At 44.5% G+C, this 21579-nt stretch overlaps 1 protein-coding gene and 1 non-coding gene across 7 annotated transcripts in view; one reads left to right on the top strand and one right to left on the bottom strand.

Moving 5' to 3' along the window:
- Window positions 1-21579, top strand: part of Card11 (caspase recruitment domain family member 11) — a 109125-nt gene that overhangs the window by 20529 nt on the left and 67017 nt on the right. The gene's annotated exons all lie outside the window — the stretch shown is intronic.
- Window positions 21293-21394, bottom strand: LOC111756944 (U6 spliceosomal RNA). Its single transcript, XR_002791338.1, has one exon. It is a non-coding gene; the product is annotated as a U6 spliceosomal RNA (small nuclear RNA).

Genomic DNA, 21579 nt, shown 5'->3' with positions numbered 1-21579 from the left:
GGATGCTTTGCTTGTTGGAGTTACACTGAATGTTTGCATCACTTTGGGAGAGACTAGGGTCTTCGTAACATTGAGTGCTTCCATCTATGAACTTGGTTGATTTTTCCCTCTACTGAGGGTCTTCTTTAATGTCTTTCAATGATGCTTTTTAATCTTCTCAATAAACACCTTGCATAATTTTTGTTCAGTTTCTTTATAGTGTCTTCTGGTGTTTTAAGATCATTATAAAAATATTTTTAAATTTTGCATTTTTGTGTGTTGTAGAATAGAGACAAAGTTAACATTTTTATTTTTAATTTTGGATTCAGTAACAGTGACCCTTTAATAGCTAATAATCTCTAATCATTTCTGTGCAGATAATAATGTCTTCTGTGAATTATGACAGGTTTTCTTTTGTTATTTTAATGTTCTCTTATTTTTGTCTCCTGTCTTTGTGTTCCATGCTGGCTGGTATCTTCAGCTAGGTGCTGAGTGGTTATAATAACTGTGAGCATCAGTGTTTTGGTGTTAGTTCCAAAGGAAAAGTGTGCAGAGTTCACCTTTAACCGTTACATTTGCTGGAGGTTTCAGGGGAGAGGAATCCTTAATTCAATTAAGAAAGTTTTTTCCTTGCTATTTCAAGTTCACCAATGTATATTATCATGAATTCACATCAAATTTTATCAAAAGCTTTTTTTCAGCTGATAAAATGCCAAGACATGATGCTTTTCCTTAGTCTGTTAATGAATTGAGTTTCATCACAAGAATTTTAAAAGTTAAACCAACGTTATATTTCAGGGTAAACTCAACTTATACATGTTTTATTTATTGTCCATAAATTTGGTTTGCTTAAAACTTAGAATTTTTTTTCACAATTAAGTGTAAAATTAACCTGCAATTTTCCTTTCTCATACTGTGTTTATCCAGCTCTAGCTGTGAAAAACTAGAATGATAACAATTAGTCTGGGAAGTTTCCTTGTTTCTCCATCTTGTCAAAGAGTTTGTGTAAAATCGGAATTATTCATTCCTTAAAGTTTTGGTAGAACCTGAATGTAGAAATAGCTGGATCTGATGCTCTCTTTATAAACAGATTTTAAATTAAGAATTTACTTCCTTTAATGGTTATAGGGTTATTGATGTTTTCTATTTCTTTTTTAATCAGTTTTAGTAAATTTTGTATTTCTAGGAGTTTGTTCATTTGATCCAAACTGCAAAGCATTGCTATAAATATGTTGGTATTCTCTCTCCCTCTCCCTCTCCCTCCCTCTCCCTTTCTCCCTCTCTCCTTTTCTCTGTCTTGCTTTCCTCCTCCTCCCTCTTTTTTTCCCTTTTTGTACTGAGGATGGAACCCAAACCTCACACATGCTAGGCAAGCATTTTACCTACATCCCTAGCCATCTTATTCTCCTTTATTGATTTATTGGTTGGTTTAATGCAGATTGAATCAAGGATCTCTGCATTGAGTTAATTCCTAATTCATTTTTTTATATTTTATTATGAGACAAGGTCTCACTGGGTCTATGAGCTGCTTAGTTTGTGCTCAAACTTGCAGCCTTCCAGCCTGACCTCTCAGAATGCTGATGATGGGCATTCTCTGTCTCTGTCTCTCTTTGTCTCTCTCTGTCTCTCTCTCTCTGTCTCTCTCTCTCTCTCTCTCTCTCTCTCTCTCTCTCTCTCTCTCTCCCTCCCTCCCTCCCTCTCTCTCTCTCTCCCTCTCCCTCTCCCTCTCTCTGTGTCTTTCTCTCCCCCAGATTTTTGAGAAACAATCTCATTATTTATCCCAGGCTGGCCTCAAACTCACAACAATCTTCCTGCCTCAGTCTGCTGAGTGTTGGGATTATAGGCATGCACCACCACACCTGGCATTTATTCTTTTATACTATCAATTGCATGTGTAATTATGTCTGCTTTCTATCTACTTTTAGAAACTCTTAAATATGAAAACTTTCAAATTTACACAAATATAGAATAGTGTAGTGACTATCACAGGTTGAAGTTACACTGGGTTTCCCCTAGAAACCCACTCAGGATAGGGAGGCAGAGCTTAGCATGGAGGATGATTACTAAGGAGCCCCGTGGAAAGAAAAGAACTAGGATTTGCCAAAAGAATATGTGAGCTACAGTGCGGAGCCATTGCTGCCTTTTTAAAAACCCAAGGGTCTTTGGAGCTCACAGTTGTCTTAAGTAGGCTGAGATGGCCATGGCTTTATACACTGCTCAGCCATTGGTCATGTGCTTGGATGTGTATGATTTTGGGAGAGGCGACGCTGTAAAGCCCTTTGGAGCTGGAAGCTTTCTCTGCTGACTGTAGTCTTAGCAGATAAGGGCCCCACTGCAGGGGAATCTGGCTGCTGCAAAACAATGACATCTTCTCCATTCTCCCATTTTTGATATATGATGATGGAAGTGTTTTTAGAATATGTGCTTTCTTTGTCCCATTGCACTGCTGTAAGTGGATACCACAGACTGGGTAACCTATAAATGACAGTAATGTATTTCTCATGGTTCTGGAGGTCAGGAAGTCCAAAATCAGACTGCCAGAAAATTCAGTGTCTGGAGATGGTTTGACTCCTATAAATAGCTGTCTTTGCATTGTATCCTCACATTGTAGAAAAGATGAGTACTCTCTGGGATCCCTGACTCCTAATACCATCCCATGAATGTTTCAGTGAGTGAATTTGGAAGGCATATATCACAGCAGAGATTTCCCAGAAATGTTGGTCTCTATCTGCCTTTTATTAGTACTGAGGTTTCAACCCAGGGCTATCACACTGAGCTATATCCCCAATCCTTTTTATATTTAAGACAGTCTTGCTTAGTTTCTCAGGCTGGATTCAAACTTGCTATCCTTCTTCCTCAGTCTCCCAGAGCACTGACATTGTAGGTGTATGTCTCCACAGCCAGCTCTATCTTCCAAGTTTTTATGGACATCTCTTACCTGCCATTATCTTCTCCATTCTCCCATCCACATTTCTTGCAGCCTCTTGAGGTCATGGTCAGAAATGTACATGTACACAACCGGAAGCAGGTTTTCTACCAAATATGTATTGATGTTTGTCAACTGTCATATACCAGGGACTATCTGTGACTTTTTTCTTTTGTGTGTGATAGTTCCTTTTCTCCTGGTGCCATTTTTGCTCTTCACTGTGCCCCTCAGATCAGCAGTAGAAGCGTCCTTGGGCATGTGGTGAGAATGCTGACTCAGGCCTCTTGCAGCCTTGGTCACAGCAGAAGTCTGGGGACTCCTGTGTAAATCAACTTGCAACAGTGCTGCCCAAAACCTGAGCCTCACTGCAGCTCCCTTCCCCTGTATCCCCTCTCACCCTTATGTGTACCCAACCAGGTACCCTGGGTGATGTCCTCAAACATAATGCAGATCAGAAGCATCTTTCTAGATTGTCACAAGTGCAACCTGTCCCAGCCAGGTGTTTCAAGGTTTGAACTAAGACCTGGAATGGGGTTTCTCAAAGCTCACCAAGGATTTTAAGTACATCTAGAAGACACAGGGTCCATGCCTCTAAGAAGTTCCCCGCCCAAGTCTGGGAGAACATTCTGGAAAATGGGAAACAGCCCCTGAGTGCAAAGTGTAGATTTCTGCACACTTAATGCTTAGTTGCCTGTGGTCACAGCAGCTCTGTATCATTTTGGAATCAGATACTTGGACTTAACATTCAAGGCCATCTGATAGTTGCCAGAAGTTTCAAGGACATGGTTTTGTGTTGCTCCGAAAGGAACACATTTCTGCTGCCTCTCCCTGGCTCTCCTTTGTAATTGATTTGCATGTAAGTCAAGTTGTCCACAGTCAGTCAAGGACCTTGCTGAGACGCCACACTGGAAACCTGTGCTGGTCACATAGAACCATATCCCAGGTGCATCTGCACAGTCCTTGGTGAGGAGTTGAGGCTTTGAGTGACAATATCATCAAGCTGAACTCCATCACTTGGCCCAGGAACCTCAGGGGGACAAGGGAAGAAACACAAGACCAGGGTACCATTGAGCTGCATTCCCTCCTGGGGTCCCTCAGACTCTTGTGTCCTGCCATGTTCAATGTCTTGATAGGTCTGCCAGTTTGGCATGACTCCTGTCCTTCCCCTCGGCAGTAAGAGTTGGGCAGCTACACCTACCCAGAAGGGAGGTGGGGTTCCTACTGCTGGACATCCCACATCCTTCCAACTCTGCATCCTATTTTTACTTTACTCAAAAACCACAACTTACTGCATCTTACAGGTACTAAGGGGAATGCCAGGGACTCAGAGTTTGGTTTCCTCAGACCAGTTTTCTTTTTCCTTTTATTTCTTCTTCCTTTCTTCTCCCTCTTCTTCTTGTTGTCCTCCTCCTTCTTCTTGCTGTTTCTCTTCCTCATCTCCTGTTCCTCTTCTTTTTAATGGTACTAGGGATTGAACCCAGGCCCTTATTCCTGTTAGACTACTGCTCTGCCACTGACCTGTATCCCTAGCTATTTGATTCTATTTTGAGACAGGGTCTCACTAAGTTCTTCAGGATGCCCTCAATTTATAATCCTCCTGCCTGAGCCTCATCACTGGCTGCCAATCAGATGAGTTACTTCAGTGTCCTCTGAGGTGCTGTGAGTTTTTATCAAGCATCCTGTGAGGATGGGTTGAGATTACCAGCAGCAGCTTGTAGGCTGCTTACAGGCGAGTGCCTAAAGCTGCTAGGGCAATCTCAGGGCTTCCCGGGTAGGTTCTGGAATCAGGTGCCAGAGCCGCCAGTCATAGTTCCCAGATGCAGCCCAAAGAGGAGGGGCTGGCTTGGGCTGCCCCAGTTCCACGTGGGAGGGCAATGGGCAGAACTGCCCCCTCCTCCTCCAGTCTACAAATGTATACAGTGAAGCCCCAACCCCTGGAACCTCATGTTACTACTACACATTTGAAGATTGGTTCTTACATGGAGTTGCATGGGAGACCTCCTAATCCAACTAGACTGTGCATTCATAGTAAGAGGAGATCAGGACACAGACATGCAGAGGGACAACCCTGAAAGGACAAGGTGAAGATGGGGGTCTATAAGCCAAGAGCAAAGCCTCAGGAGGAGCCACCCCTGCCCATACCTTGATCTTGGTCTTCCAGCTTCCGGAAGGTCAGGAGTAAGCATCTGCTGCCTGGGGCCCCAGGCTGCAGTGCCTGTCTGGTAGCCACAGGAGGCAAAGACAGGGTCTTATTGACTCTCCCTTCTCTGGTGTGATTCCACCTCCACAGCTATGTGAGCGGAGAAGCAAAAACCGGACCCTCCCCGCAGTTACAGGGCTCTGGCGTGACACTCATATCCAGCTGCAGCCTCGCAGGTTTCTCTGCTAGCCCTTAGCTCTGCAGAGCAGCCTGGAGGTGCATGGTTGTCTTGTGCCCCCATCGCCACTGTCCTCACTCAGAGGCTGTTTTTATCCCCACTGTTATGAGCCCTTCACTGGGCCCAGTGCTGAGTTAATTTTTTTTTAATTGGCTCTGTCTGACCTTCCCTGGGAGCTTCTGGGAGTTCAATTTAAAGTCAGAGAGAGGAAGGGACAGAACCAGCTGACTCCCTGGCTCAATTGCATGGCAAATCTAGTTTGATCTCTTTCCCACTCAGCAAATCTCTTTTTTGATGGTTGGAAGCAGATGAATGACAGATCTGAGCACCCTGCTTCCTCCTTGGAAGGTCAGGATGGGGAGAGGCTGCATTCCCAGCGGGAGGTTCCTTCCCACCCTCCCTGCCTTACCTGGTTCCCAGCATTCCTTAGGGTAGTGTGGCAAACCTATGGGACGAATGTCTGCTTAGTGACTATCGGTGTCCTTGAAAGCTCTAAAAGCTTCCCCATCACTGCTGGGGTAAGAGTCAGACCCTGCAGGGAATGGGCGTGGTGGCAGGGCCTGACTACCCACCAGGGAGGCTTCCACCAATAATACTGCTCTGGAGCCCTGGTCTACCATTCTCTCTCTCTTTTTTTTTTTTTTTTTTTTCTTTTTTATTGGTACCAGGAATCGAACTCAGGACTGCCTGCTTGCAAGGCAGGCGCTCATGCCGCTGAGCTAAATCTCTAGCCCCTGGTCTACCATTCTTGCTAATGCTCCACTTCCCACCATCTCCCTCCCTGGCCTGCCTGTTTCCTTCTGTCTTAGTGACTTTCTGCATGGCTGAGACAAAATACCTGATACCCAAAGTTAAAAGAAGAAAGGTTTATTGTAGCTCACAGTTTGTAGAGGTTTCAGTTCATAGGTAGCTGACCCCAAGGCAGGGTGGCACGGCAGAGAGGGCCATTGCAGAGGAGAAACAGTTCATGCATGAGGTAGGAAGCAGCAAGCAGCAGGCCTCCCTTTCCCTTTTATCCTGCCTACGTCAGGAGTCTTCTGGGCGATGCTGCCCACACCTACGGTGGGGCTTTCCTCATCCACACTCAAATCCAAGCTAAGCCAATTGAGTGGACTACTCCAGCACCACACACCCTTGGTCACTGTCACATGCTAAATCTAGCCAGCCCCAGAAAGCCCCACTATGACTTCAGGAGGCTTTGTGGGGACTCTGGATACAAACCACAACATCTGCCTTCCCTCCATCTTCCTGCACTATCTCCACAAAACCTTTTCTGGTGGCTTTCTTCAGCACAACTGTCTCCTTCTCTAATTTTCCATTGCCAGAGCTGGGGATATAGCTCAGCGGCACAGCACCCGCCTGGCAAGTGCAAGGTCCTGAGGTCAATTCCTGGTTTAAAATTTTTTTTTTCCTGTTGCATTTTTTGATTAAAAAAGAATCAGTCATAAATGTAAAATGATGCCACCACAGTAGAGATCTGTTATTGATGCCCCCAGGAAAGTTGGCTCAGGGTTACTGTGTGAGCCAGTACCTCTGGGCCTAGGTGCACAGTAAAAAGGATTGAGAACAGGTGCCCAGCTCCATGTGCTGGCCCATGCCTGTAATCCCAGCACTTGGGAGGTTGAGGCAGAATGATCACAGGATTGAGACCATCCTGGGCAATTTAAAGAGACCCTATCTCAAAGTGAAACATAAAAGGCCCTGGATTCAATGCCCAGTATCAATGAGGGAAGAAAGTAAAGAAGGAAGGAAGGAAGGAAGGGAGAAAGGAAGGAAGGATGGGAGAAGGGAGGGAGGGAAGGGAAAGGAAGAGAAAAGAAAGAAAAATGTGAGCAGGTGCTCAAGCACGTCCTGCACAGTGACCTTCACAGCAGCAAACTTTACAATAATCAAAAGGATGCAACCCAAATGCACAGCCACAGACGAGTGGGCAGACACCCGGGGTAAATCCGCACAGTGGACCGAGATTCATTCAGGAGGACTAAAGTACTGCTATGTGCTTCCCCAGGGCGAGATAGAAGCCAGACACGGAGGAGCACCTGAGCACCTGCTATCTGATGCCATCTGTATAAAACGTGCAGAATAGGAAAATCCAAAAGAGAGAAAGCAGGTCATGACTGCAGGGACTGGGGGCAGGGGTCACAGCTTTGGGATACAGGATGTCCTTTAGAGGTCGGGAAAGTGTTCTGAAACCAGATAGAGGTGGTTGCCTGACCTTGTGAATGTAATAAATGCTACTCAGGATTGACCTTACAAGAGCTGATTTGGGGTGAAGAAATCCTAGGTTTTTTGAGCTAGGAGAGACTTTACCCCAGGTCACTAGGCAGGTGAGGTGAGAATCCTCTGCAGGGCCCCCTACCTGAGCACCTCTGGTCTTGCTGCGGGAAGGAGCCCGCGCGGATGAGGTCTGTCCCTGCCCGGCAGCCGTGTAGACACGGGAGCGGGGCACCTCTCTGTCTCTCTCCTCTTTCCTCCAGCAGCCACATGGGACCTTACCTTCTTTTAATTTCAGCTTTTTCTTTTCCAGTCATGGCGTTGGCAGAACCAGCATAGCTCAGAGGTTAAGTCTTTAAATTTGGGTTCAAGTGTGACCTCCTCCCAAGCTGCTCTGGATGGTGGGGACATCTTCCCCAACTGGGTGACAAACATAGCGTTGGGTCCCAAGGCTGCAGCCCACGAGTGAGGTGGTGCAGTGAGCCGGCCGCACGGGAGGCATCCTTGGGATTTACGATCCTGTTTCCTTGCAGTCTCATGCGGCGTTTCAAGTTGGCCTTCTCCCTGGATGGTTATGGTGACCGTGTAATTTACTGTCCAAACCAGGATATTTTTTGTTTTAATTAATGTCTAGGAAATTGACTTGCTTTGGTGTGTAGCTCTATGAATTTTAATGCCTCTGTGGATTCCTCTAGCCACCACTACCACCAAGATGCACTCCTAGGGCCACCCCTGTACAGTCCACTGACCTCTCCTCCCCACCTGGCAATCACTATTTTGTTTCAGAGTTATGGTTTTCCCTCTGCAAGAATACCTTATCAATGAGATTGTATAATGTGCAGCCTTTTGAGGCTGGCTCCATTGATTTAGCATACTGTTTTTGAGATGCATCTACACTACCACATGTATCATCAGTTGGTTCCTTTATGTTGCTCGGTAGTATTCCATTGTATAGGGCATTGTGTTTTCTATTTATCCATTGGGGGACACAGATTTGGACGAGGTATGGATACAGCTATTAAAAACCTTACTGTGGTGAACATAAGTTTGCATTTTTCTAGGGTGAATATCCAGGAGAGGGATTGCTTCATTTGATGAGAAATTGTCAAACCATTTCTCAGAGTTGCTGTGCGCACCTCTTTGTAGCCTTAACCACCAGTGTGTGTACCCAGCTGCTTCATGACTATTCTATTCACTATTGTCGGTACTTTTAAGGTGGTCACTGCGTGGTGGAGTCTGATGGCAGAGTTAGTTCACATTTCCCTATGGCCGGCCAAGCTGAAGGGTTTCCATGTGCTTAGTAGCACCCATAAGACCGTTAGTACAAAACTTGTTTGGATCTTTCATCTGTTTTCAGGTTGGGCTGCCTGTTCTCCTGAGTGGTAAGTTTTGAGAGTTCGTTCTCTATTCTGCACACAAGTCGTCTGTCAGATTTGTAATATACAAATAGTTCCTTCCCTACTGTAACTTGTCATTTCATTCTTTTAACCGTCTTTGACAGTGCAGAGGTTTTAGATTTTAGGAACTCCCGTTTGTCTGGGTTTTTTTCCCCATTTGGGTCTGTGTTTTTGGTGTCCTATCCAAGATCTAACACATTGTTACAAACATTTCTCCTATGTTTTCATCTAAAAGTTTGATAGTTTTGTGTATTACATGTAAATGTATAATCTATCTCAAGTTCATTTCTATGGTATGGGGTACTGATCCCAAAGTCTTCATGCTGAGCTATATCCCCAACCCTTTTTCATATTTGTTATTTTGAGACAGGCCTGCACTAAGTAGCCAAGGTCTCTTGCTTGTGATCCTCCTCCTTCAGCCTCCTAAAATGCTAAGATTTCAGACCTGTACCACCATGCCCTGCTAAAATTGAGTTTTTGGAAGTATTTTGACTATTCTCCTTTCTTTGCCTTTCCCTATAAATTTGAGAATCAATTTGCCTATATCACCAGAAAAAAAACCTGCAGTGAGTTTCATTGTAATTGACTTAAATTTATAGATCCACTTGGCAAGAATTTCCTTGTATCATCTTTGATTTCCTTCACTGGCTTGGTTTTTTTCCTAAAAACCATAGGTAAAAATATTCTTTTAAAATTTTCAGATGATGTAGACCAAGTTATCGCAAGCATAGGGTCAACCCCAGCATGCTCGCTGAGGTCACCAGCGTTGGCACTGAGCACGGCACCTGCCAGACCGCTTTCCAGGCATGGATGTGTAGCTAGAGAAACTGATAAACGTCTTCCAAGTTGTCACTCTCCTGATGCGCATCACCCAGTACTCACCATGCTTTCTGGCTCCAGGGTGTGTCCCTAGGATCATCTCATTTTAAAATAAGCTCAGCTCAGTCCCATGCCTGTAACTATAAACATGGCCCACAGGAGAGAAGGGCGGCGTCTCCCATAAGTGACAGTCCAGGTCATAGAAGCGTGGGGTCCCCTCTGGGTGGAGGTCCAGGTGCCCAGTTCTTTGTTCCTCTGCCTGCCACAGAAGGGTGACTGTCTAGGGGTCAACGTGGAATCATCTGGCATCACAGTCTGTCTAAAACACCATGAACCGTGAATCTATGAGCAACAAACAAAAGTATTTCTCACAGTTCTGGGGACCAAGAAGTCCCAGGTCACAGTGCCAGCAGATTCAGTATCTTGTGAGGGCTCAGTTCTGTCGTAATGCTGCCTTCTTTCCAGAGTGTCACATGATGGAAGGGAAGAGGATCTCTCGGATCCTCCTCTGTAAAGATGCCCATCTCACTCTCCTGAGGCTCCACCCCCATGGCCTAACCACCTCACAACCTTCAGATACTGTATCTCTCTTCCCAACCCCATCGCCTTAGGGTTAGAGTCAACATACGGATTGGGGTGGGGAGACACAAGCAGACCATAGCACTAAGTATAGATTATGTGTGAAGATTGGTAGATTTCCCGTAAAAACTGGCTGCCCAATTTATATTCCCATCAAGCCCTGTGAGTGTACATTTCTTTTTCTCAGTACTGGAGACTGAACCCAGAACCATCACACTGAACTATATCCCCAACTCTTTTTTCTCCTTCTCCTTCCTTCTCTCCCTCTCCCTCCCACTCTCATCAGTTTCTTGAGACAGAATCTTATTAAACCACTACATTGCCCAGGCAGGGTAGAGTTTGCAATCCTCTTGCCTCAGCCTCCCAGAGTGCTGAGATTATAGGTGTGCACCACACACCCAGCTCCTTTTTGCAACTCTGTATTTTAAAATAGAATCTCACTAAATCACTAAATTGTGATCCTCCTGCCTCTGCTTCCCAGAGTGCTAGGATTACAGGCCTAAACCACTACACCCAGCTGTAACTGTACTGTCTTCCCTGCAACCTTTGCATCATTGAGCTGGAAAATCTGTGCCACTCACGTGGCCACAGCACACTGATAGTTATCACAGTTGCTTATGCTTATTGTCCAGGCCCTGTTCCAGGAGCCTCCCTTTATTGGTTCATTGAATCCCACAACAATGTCTTGAGCTGGGTCCTTTTAATGTTCCTGTTTTACAGCTGCAGAAACTCAAATGCATACTGCCATCGAATTGCTCTTCCTGTTCATCTCCTTAGGTACCTGCGAGCTGAATTACCCTATAGCATCTCCTGGTCACAGAGACTTCTGAGACTTTGGTTCCTCATCCCCCCTCCTTTCCTTTTTTACCATGTGCCTTGTCTTTTGTCTTATGGATAGTCTGCACGTTAATCTCCATTTCATATATTACAGATGTTTCCCTGGACCATAACTTACATTTCAACTTTGTTGTGCTATTTTTCACCATGCAGGAGTTTTGAATTATGATGGACTCAGCAGCATCAATCTCTCTCCAACAACATTAGCATATTATCCCTTGTTTAAAAAGGCCTTTCCTATCCCAAGGTTATAAGCATATTTAAATTTTTTTCTTCTAGTAGTTTTGGGATTTATTAAATCATTCAAAGTCATTCATCTCTCTCCAAATTATTTGGGCAATAGGACGGGTAGGGATGTAATTGTTTCTAACTTTGTGAGCAAATAATCCAATAACTATTGAATACTTCTTTATTATCTACATTGGTTTGAAATGGTCTCCTAATTACACACTAAATTTTTACCCATATGTGGATCGTTTGACTAAACTTTTGTTCTTTGATCTAATTATCTCTCTCTGCACCACTGTGGCCTACTGTACAATATGTTTTAATATCTGGAGAGATATAAGCTGACCTGGTATTCTGCCACCTTCCTGAACATTAGAATGATCTCTCATATTTTATACTCACACTACCATTGATTTGGAAATAATTTTCAATTTGTGTTTTCAAATTTTCTGCTGTATGTATTAGAGGAGATACTTTTTTGCATTTTTAAAATTTTTATTATATTTTTGCCAGCAAAGATATTGTAGGTTATCTCTGCTTTTCGTTATTACTTGAAATTTCTTTTGTAGCTAACCCATGGTGACATATTTGTAAAATTTCCAAATGTATTAGGAAAGAATTTGAATTGCTTCTTTGTTGACTGCATGGTTCTGTGGTTTTATTAGAGCAAACATACCAATTATCTTTAATCATCTGTAACTAGTTCATGGTTCCCTTCTCAGTGGCTCTCTGGGGTTGCTCACTGTGACAATGTCTTTGCCAATTCCTTTTTCTGTTTCCATCAGTTTTGCTAAAGCATAAATGTGCTTTAAAGCTGTGTTGCAAGGCCCATGAACATTCATGGTTCTTCTTAACATCACAAAAATTCTCTTGAATTCTGTTCTCTCCTATAAGGACAGCCATCCTACTGGATTCTGACCTCCCCCTAGCACCTTTGTTTTCTAATAATCATTTCTTTAATGACACTGTCGCCAGATATAGTGACATTCTGAGGTCTTGGGGCTAGAATTTTAGCCCACAAATTTGGGGGACAGATTTCGACCCATAAAGCAGCTCCATAGTATCTACAGCCCATTTCTTCTCCTGTGAGTCTCCTCTTGCTGGTAGACATTGTTCAGTGAATTTTCATTGAAGGTCTGTGGATGAGAAATTTTTGCATACTTAGCTGCTTGAAAAGTGTATCTTTCCTTTTCTTTAGATGTGTGAGTCATTCTGTAGTTTAACACAGAATTCTGATTTCAAAATATTTGTTCTTCGAACTTTAAAGATACGGCCCTTTTGTCTTCTTGCACCAAGTGAAGCCAGTGGGTAGATCTTATTCTACTTTGGGGGGTTATGTACTGTACACCTGTAAGCTTTGGGGACTTTCCATGTGAGTCTGGCACCCCGAGACTTCATCACATCACAGTGTGAACTGGATGTGTCCTTTCATCCATCATCCTCCTGGCACATCGTGTGTCTTTTCAAGCATACAAATCATATCTTTTCTTTTCTTTTTTTCTTCTTCTTTTTTTTTCTTTATTCGGAGAATATTTTTCCTAGAATTTGAGCCTGCTCTCCTCTCTTGTCTTATTTTTCTCCTCCCAGGTCACTTCCGGGGCAATTGTTGGAACGTCCAGATCCGATTTGCATTCCCTTCACGTTTCTTTCATTGTGTCCAGCTCTGTTCCTCCTCTTTGTTTCTGGATTCCGGGAGAATTCCTGAGTTCAGTTTTCCAGCTCAGTGATTCAGTCTTGGGCTGCTACATTCACTTCTCACCTCCCATGCACAGACTGTTCCTGTTTGTTGTCACAAGTGACATTGTACACTTGCCATGAGTTGAGCCAGTGTGTCACACAGCTCTCTGAGGATGGCGAGTGCACATTCTCTGGTGACTCGATCTGCTGGCTGTGGGCACTGTCCTTGACACAGCGCCCATGTGCCCTGGCTGTTGTCTTCCCTTTGAACCAGCTGTCACCTCACAGTCTTGGAGCTGACCTTGCCTGCAGCCACTTGGGCTTGAGCTTTGTTTATCGGGTTCACTCCCAGCTGCTCAGAGATTTCTTGTGTCCTTGCGCTAGGAGTGGAAAGGTGAGAAGCATTTGCTCACGTTGAACATTCGAGTGAATCGAAGCCTGTGCTGTTTTCTTCTCTTGTTTGCCTTCCTTTGTTTTTAATTTATGTTTTGCACAAGCCTATGTCATGTCAAATCTCCCCCTATCCTGTCCTTGTGCACATGTTAAAGGCAAATCCAGCACTTTGCACTTATTTCTGCTGAATTCCCTCTTGTGATCTGGGTCCCATGCTCCTTCCTATCAAGGCTTTTTGCATATTGATGAATCCATTTATCATATTAACTATCTTCCCCAACTTCATGTGACCTGCATATCTGTTGATGAGATTCTTCTCTGTCTCTTCGCTGACACGCTGATCAAAAATGTTGAAAAAAAAAAAAAAATCAGGACCCAGAAATGAGTTCTTTGGTCTATCATTTGAGATCTTCTTCATGATTTTAAAATTTACTCAACACACTTAAAGATAGTACTATTACCTGTACTTTTGTTGGGGGATTCTAGGGATTGAATCCAGGGCCTTTGAACTGACCTACATCCCCAACCCTCGCCCTTTAAAAAAAATTGTTTTTAAATTTTGAGGCAAGGTATCATTAGGTTCCTAAATTGCCAGGGCTGGGGCTCCAGCTTTTGATCCTCTTGCCTCCTTCCCAGAGTGCTGGGATTACAGGTGTGTGCCACTCATCTCTCAGGTTAACCAATAAAATCTAGGTAACACTATACAACAGCCCCTGATTTCCTCTATTTAAAAAGCCAGTCCTTCCAGATGCTATGGCTTAATTCTCAGATATCATAGAAAATAGGCCAGAAGCTAAAAATCAGATACCTGTAAAATACACTTGAGGTTTCAAAGTCTTAGGATGAGGGGAAAAAAGAATCAAGAGCATCCCGTTAACAATTTTTATGTTTATCGTGTGTCAAAGTGATCATATTTCAGGCCAAATACAACATATAAGTAACATTAATTTCACCCATTTCTTTTGAATTTCTTTCATGTAGCTACCAAAAAAAATTTCAGACCTCCTCTAAGGCCTGCTCCTGCATCTCTAAGCTTTCCACAGGAGAGCAAGATCCCAGCCCCGCCTCCCTCTGCAGCCCCCTCATGGCTTTGTCTGCTGCTATCTCCTCAGGACTCCTGAACCCTGACACCTTTGGCTCCTTCCCATTATTTGAGCCTTGACTAAGGCTAAGTGGGGCCTCCCAACCGCCTTTCCATGGGCCCACTCTTCCAGCAGCTCCTGTTTGCTTTCCTAACATCAACCCCAGTGTCAAGTGCTTGTTTACTCTTCTCCAGGCACTCTAACCAAGTGTTGAGTGCCAGTCTAACCTTTTTTCTTTATGTTTCACTACTGGAAATTGCGCTCATGTCCTTAGGCCTGCACTACATCCTGAGCGATTCTTCTTTCCTTCTTTCTTTAATTTTTTTTTTTCCTTTTTTTGAGACAGGCTCTCACTAAGTTGCTAAATTGCCCAGGGTAGGCTTCAATTTGCAATCCTCCTGCCTTAGCCCTGCAGAGTGCTGGGATGTTCTAACTCTTTGTAGTCGCATCACAGCCTAAAGAGGCAGACATTTCTTCATTTCACAGATGAAAACCTGAGGGATTCCCAGCCCAGAAGTCAGCCTCCAAAGCTGCTGGTCAGATCCCAGGATAAGCTCCGTGAGGGCAGAGACCCTGCTTGTCTTGTCTCCCATTTGGCAGATGTTGGTGTCAGCTAAATATTTTTTTTTTCTTTTCACTTTCTGCATTCTCTTGGAAGTCAGCTAAATATTTATGAACACACAAATGCCCATGCACTGATGAACAGATAAAAATGTGATTTTCCCACCCATAAAATAACCTTCAGGCGTAAGGAGTGGTGAAGTTTTGACGTGTGCTGCCATAGGGATGCACCTTGAAAACTTTGTGATGGACAAAAGAAGCCAGACCCAAATGGCCACATACTGTGTGGTTCTATTTCTATGCAATGTTCAAAAAGGGAAATTCATAGAGACAAAAAGTAGATTCATGGTTACTGGGCCAGCGGAAGGCAAAGGGCAGTGACTAACGATGAACACAGTGTTTTTCTCTGGGTGACAGGAATGTCCTGGAATTAGATAATGGTGATGGTTGCACAATTATTTGAATATGCTATAGGCCACTAATGTGCACACTTTGCAGTGGTGAATTTTATAGTATGTGAATTACATGTAAATTAAAACAAGCATAAAGACACCACATTGATTGAATAAAGTAGCACAGAGGCAGGTGTGAAAACCCAGAGTCAGCCAGTTTCTCCAAGAGCCTTCTATAAATGCCTTGGGCAGAACAGAGTAACATTGCCCAGCTATTCCCTCATCGGCACTTCTTACTTACCTGCAGATATGCCTGAGCTGCAGATGTGCTCTGAGCTGCAGGTAACAATGGACAAAACTTTTATGATCTGGATCAATAATGTCCCCCCAAAGGCTCATGTATTCAGAGATGGAGCTTTTAGAAGGTGGTTGGAACACGGGTTGGATCATAGAATAATCCACTGATGTGTTCACAGCTGAATCAAATGTGCTGTTAGAAGATGAGGCCTGACTGGGGCAAGTGGGTCACTAAGAACGTGACCTAGAAAGATGTATTCTTGTCCCGTCCCTCCCCCGTCTCTTTTTCTGTCTACCCCTCTCCAGTCCTCCTACTCTGTCTGCTTCCTGGTTGCTAGATGGTGAGCAATTTTCCCACCATGATGTTCCTGTCTTGGAGCCTGCAGGCCAAAGACTAAACCCTCTGAAACTATGATCCAAAATAAACCTTTCCTCCTTTAAATGGTGTATGTCAGGTATTTTATTAATATAAAAGACAGATGAGCCCTGTCTACTGAAGTTCAGGACAGGTATCTGCAAGTGCTTATGGGATAGGTCGCCCCAAAGCACAGCTCCTTACCTGCATCCCTGAGGTCCACCCAGGGGACTGTGGATAGAAGTCAGAAAGCCCATGAATTTGGGCGGAATAAATGATACCTTCTGGGGTGTTTTTGGCCAAGACTAACTGGAATTTAACATTTCCTTCAATTATGAATGTGGTGACAGACCACAGTGGTATTGTTGGATCTGTAACTTTATCACCATAATTTGAAATCATATATTTTCATATCTCATTATGGTTTTTGCAGATACCTCAAAACATTTTTTAAAGCTCTCTATTTCAAAACTAAAGTAGTTATGACCCTCAGGCCAGGTATTACTTGAAGCATTAATAAAGAACCATGTGTATCAGAATATTGCAATTCTTAAATATATGATAATTATATTTCAGGGTGACAGTTTTCTTTTGTAATCCTTTGTGTGTGATTTTATTCATTTTAGAACACTGTTCTGGAAGGGTAAATAGTAAATAGTAAATGCATTTGAAAACTGCTGCTTTCTAGGAAGACGCCTCTTATATTAGAAGCATCCTGGGAGCTTCTGTCAGGAAGGAGTAGCCAGACCCACAAATGTTAGTTATTTTCCCTAGTTTCTGAGACAAAATACCCAACACCCAAAGTTAAAGGGGAAAAGGTTTGTTTAGCTCACAGTTTGTAGAGGCTTTGTTCCACATAGCTGGGTCTGAGGCAGGGTGGCACATGGCAGAGGGGCAACAGTGCATGGCAGCTGGGGCAACAGAAGACACCAAAAGCAGCAAGAGAAAAAGGAGGAAACAAGCCTCTTTCTGCCCCTTTCATTTTATCCAGACTGGGATTGCTGGGATTAAGATGGTGCCAATCCTATCAGTGAACTGATCCAGCAATCACTCACCCTTAATCCCAGCATTGCACTATGAATCAATCACACCACTACATTGAGCAACCTACAAAAAAATCCCCATGTAAAAGTGCATGAGGTTTTGGGGGACATCTAGACACAAACCATAACAGGAACTGAGAAGTGACCAAGGGATGTGGCCTCATAGAGGCCACAGGAGTGATGCTTCTGTTCCTGGGCAGGCACATAGCAAAATGGAGACTGTCACACAGACAGTCCTCAGCAGACCGAAAGGAACATGAGTTGCCATGTGTTGAATGAATGTGGATGGACAGAAAGGTCTTAAATCAGAGGAGAAAGAATGAACTCTAGAAGCAAACCAGCTTTGCTTGTAGGATTGGCCTTCTTGGCTTGGAAAACACACTGAGGAAATTGAAATGGAGGAAGTTCCAAGTCACTTTCTGAAATACGTAGTTGGGGGCTCACAAGCTATTCTAATTCATGGCAGAGGACTTCAGGCGCACTCAGTGCCAGGCTGTGATTAAATAGCCCCATGTTCCCGCCACAGAAACAGGCATGTTAAGGATGGCGTGTCGGCCTCAACTGTGAGTTCCCTGGTTTTATTGGTCTGTGTCACAACCCCGACGTTACTTAAGTAGAGTTTGGTGGTGTTTTTTATTGCAGCTTCTCCTTTTTTTCGCCATGGCTGCCAATATTTCGTGTCGTAACTCCCCACTCTGTCTCGTCACCCATTATCCATTACTGTCACCGTCCTGGCAGGGTGTCCTTGCAGGGGACTCTTAATGGAGCTGTCCTGGTTAGAGAAATTCAATGTGATTGAACTGCAGTGAAGAATCAAAATCCAAATATCTGAAACGGATGAATAATAACTAGGTATTAGAGTTTATTGGTTATTTATTACTGGCAGAAGGCAGGGAAACATTAGCATGCAAAAAGCTGTAAATTAATCATGGCTGATGAGAGGGAGCCTGAAAAAGTCACCTCTATCTTCGTTAACTCTGCTTTGTTATTCCTGGTGTGTAACCAAGTCCCCACTTCTGTTCTTCTATGATAGATTTTCATCCCCAACTGCCTAGCTGCAGGCATGAAAAGGTGAATTTTAAAAAAAAAAAAAAAAGGTTAATCTCACATTACGTGGTGCTCAGAAGAGGTAGAGGAAAGTGAGCATCTATGAACTGGCTTCCATGCAAATCCCGGCCATGCAGCCGCTCATGTGACCTGGGACAAGTCACCTGATCTCTCCAGATGTTGGATCTCTAATCTGTAAAGTGAAAAGGATTACAGAGCCTTCCCCAGAGAGCTATCACAAGGACAAAATGAGATGCTGCCTTCATGCCATTAGTCCCATGGGCAATGGCAGCTGTCCATGACACACAGAGAGGCCTTGTTACTCAAAGAGCCATCAGTGCTCCAAGATTGCATTAACAATGCAGATTCCTCCTCTCCTTCTGATCTCCTGTGCTGGACTCTGCATTCCACAAGACCTCTCAGGGGGGTCAGAAGCCTCCCTCGTATTAAAGTACCTTTGTACTTTGGGAAGAATTTTTAGTGAACTGAAGAAAAGGTGTTATGCATTATGAGAAAACCAGGAAAGATGGTACATATTGAAGGGATTCATTCCTATGTGAACTGAGATGCACTCCAGAGCCTTTAAATCTTTCTCTTCTCACAGGTAAGGAATTGGAGGCCCAGACAGGGCAAGCAGTTGTCCAAGGCACAGAGGTGGAATTGTAGTTGTGTCTTGCTATGTAAGAAGCACACAATACTTGGTAGCTTCAAACTGCTATGGCCCTTACTCAGCCCGTGTAGGCTGCACCTGGCAGGACAGCTGTCTGTTCCATGTGGCATCAGCAGTGTGACTCAGCTGGAGACTCAGGGACCCCTTTAACTACATTAAAATTAACTACATTAAAAAATGTGCACCATTTTTTAAGATGGTGCACACACAAGCCAGCAGATTGCTGCCAGCTGCTGGCTGGGTGCTCACCCAGGTCTAGGGCTGGAGATCTTGGTTCCACCCGTGTAAGCATCTCTGGCCTGCTGGAGCTTCCTCCCATCATGATATCTGAGTTGAAGAATGAGCATCCCAAGAGACAGGCCCAGGCCTGACATGAGCACCAAATCTTTTTTTCTGTAAGCAGAGCATCACAGAGCTAGGCTCAGGGGAAGGGAGGAAGAGTTTCAGACAGCACGAGGGTCTGTTCTAAAATTGCCGAGAGGCAGTCTTGCAGAGAAAATTGTAATTTCAGCTAAGATTCTCCAATACGGAACCCTACCTGCCATTCCAAGGTTGGCCTTCCTTCTTGATTGCTTGTAGAAAATTAGACCCTCTGCTGTACTCTGTGCAGAAATAAAAATAACCTTATCTCTTTACAGTGCAAACTGAGAGCCCAGGGGCAGCCCATCACACTGTTCCAAGAGCCCCAGGAGCTGCAGAGCAGGATGTCTCAGTGCTGAGGCTTGGTTTTCAGAGCACAGGGGCTGTAACATCACTGCTGTCCCTGCCTGAACCTGAGCATCCCAGGACTGCTCAGTCAGCTCCAGGTCTTTGTCCCTCCTTCCACATGGTCAGGCTCTGATCTTATTCCACCAGAGAAATAGGACATATCTGTCTCCCTGAGCCTCTGGGTGCTAATGGGGTGCTCGGTTTCCTTCCCCCTGGGTTCCTGGTAACACAGAATGCCTCATCTGGAAACAGCTCACTGTGCTCTGCTCAGCTCTGCCAAAGCTGGGATTCATGCTCAGCACCCTGATCAAGCTCTATCTCCATTCCAGGGTGCATCTTAGCTTGGATTCACCCCAAACAAGGCAAGGATTTGAATGCAAGTCACTTAGCTAGGAATGGTTGGGGACAAGAATGGTATGACAGGGAAGTTGGACAAGGAGGGGGTGGCACTGAGCCCATTGCAGTGTGGGCAACAGGAGCCCCATCCCATGGAGAAGTTCACTAGTGGACAAAACATGCACCCCAGAAGTTCTCCATCTGAGAATGGGAAGGAGAGGGCTCCTCACTACCTCCTTGCACTGCTAATGGAGACCCTGGCACTTTTGGACCCTTGAGTTCTGGAGGAAGGGGCTTCAGTGCTGATGAGAATATTGGCAGCGGGTCTGATGGCATTAGTCCTACTGTCTTTGCACAGAGTCAGGCTGGAGCAACTCTGGGTTTGGATGGGGTCAGGGCACTGACTAGAAGTCACTTTGAGAGATTTGACACACATCTGCCAGAGCACCTGCAGTGACCTGTGACCTGGATCTCAGTTCTGCTGGCGCGCAGATGAGGCTCCTACTCTCAAAGGCAAATTGCTGGGTGAAGACACAGGCTGTTAAGGTTTATATCTAGATGTGCTCACAGGTTGGACTTTTCAGTCATGACTGGATCGTGAGGTTGTGATATGCAGGAGCCAGCTGACGATGGGCTGAAGCCTCTACAGACCGAACCAAAACAAACCTTTCCTTCTTTAAGTTGTGGGCGTTGAGTATTGCATTCCAGCAATGAGATAGTAACTAAGACACAGGTGAGCCGAGAAGTGCCATCCAGCATGACAATGACTTCTGTGAAATTTAGGGCCTGGGAGACAGAACAGAAGCCACAGAGCTTCTATGGGTATGGGTGGTTGTGACATGGAGCCCCAGGGATACATAGGAAGCCACCAAGTGGCCCCCCTGGGGAAGGGCATGCTGGACACAGGAACAGCACGGTCAGTGCACAGTGGTGTGGAAAATGTAGTCAGTCCTTGTGGCTACAGGGTGGGTACAACCCCTACCACAGTGACTGTGCCCCTGCCAGACAGGGTGAGGTCCCAACCTCTGCAGTTTTTTTTCTAGCTTTGGGACTAGTAGTTCAGAGAGGAGGCTCCATAAAACATTGGGTAATCACAGCATGGCTAGAAAGACTGCTTGAGAAGACTGTGTTCTTGGGGTTCTGTTGGATGCGGTCTACTTCTTAAAGAGCCAGTTTAGATTCCTGCATCCCATCGGGGGATGAGGCTACAGGGTACTAAATTGCTATTATGACTTGAACTGTGGCCCCAAGTACATATTTTGGATCCTCAACTTCCCATTGTGATCATATTTGGAGATAGGGCCTCAAGTTAAATAAGATCAATAAAGGTGAAATCCCACAGGATTGATTTTGTTTTGTTTTGTTTTTTGTTTTTTTAATATGGAATGCTTCATGAATTTGCATGTCATCCTTGTGTGGGGACCATATTAATCTCTGTATTGTTCCAATTTTAGTGTATTTGCTGCCAAAGCACAAGGACTGGTTGGATTGTTTGTTTTTTCAGTACTGGGAGTTGAACCCAGGGCATTTGCACAGAGCTACATCCCCAGCTTTTTTTATTTTTAAAGATAAGGTCTTGCTAAATTGCCCAGGCTGGCTCAAACTTGAGATTCTACTGCCTCAGCCTCCCGGAGAGCTGGGGTCACAAACCTGCCCCACCA

This window comes from Cavia porcellus, unplaced genomic scaffold (genome assembly GCF_034190915.1).
Source record: "Cavia porcellus strain 051 isolate PalLab524CR breed Dunkin Hartley unplaced genomic scaffold, mCavPor4.1 scaffold_23, whole genome shotgun sequence".
Taxonomy (NCBI): Eukaryota; Metazoa; Chordata; class Mammalia; order Rodentia; family Caviidae; genus Cavia; species Cavia porcellus.
Note: the sequence above shows the minus strand (reverse complement) of the source record. Positions and strands in the feature narration are given on the sequence as shown.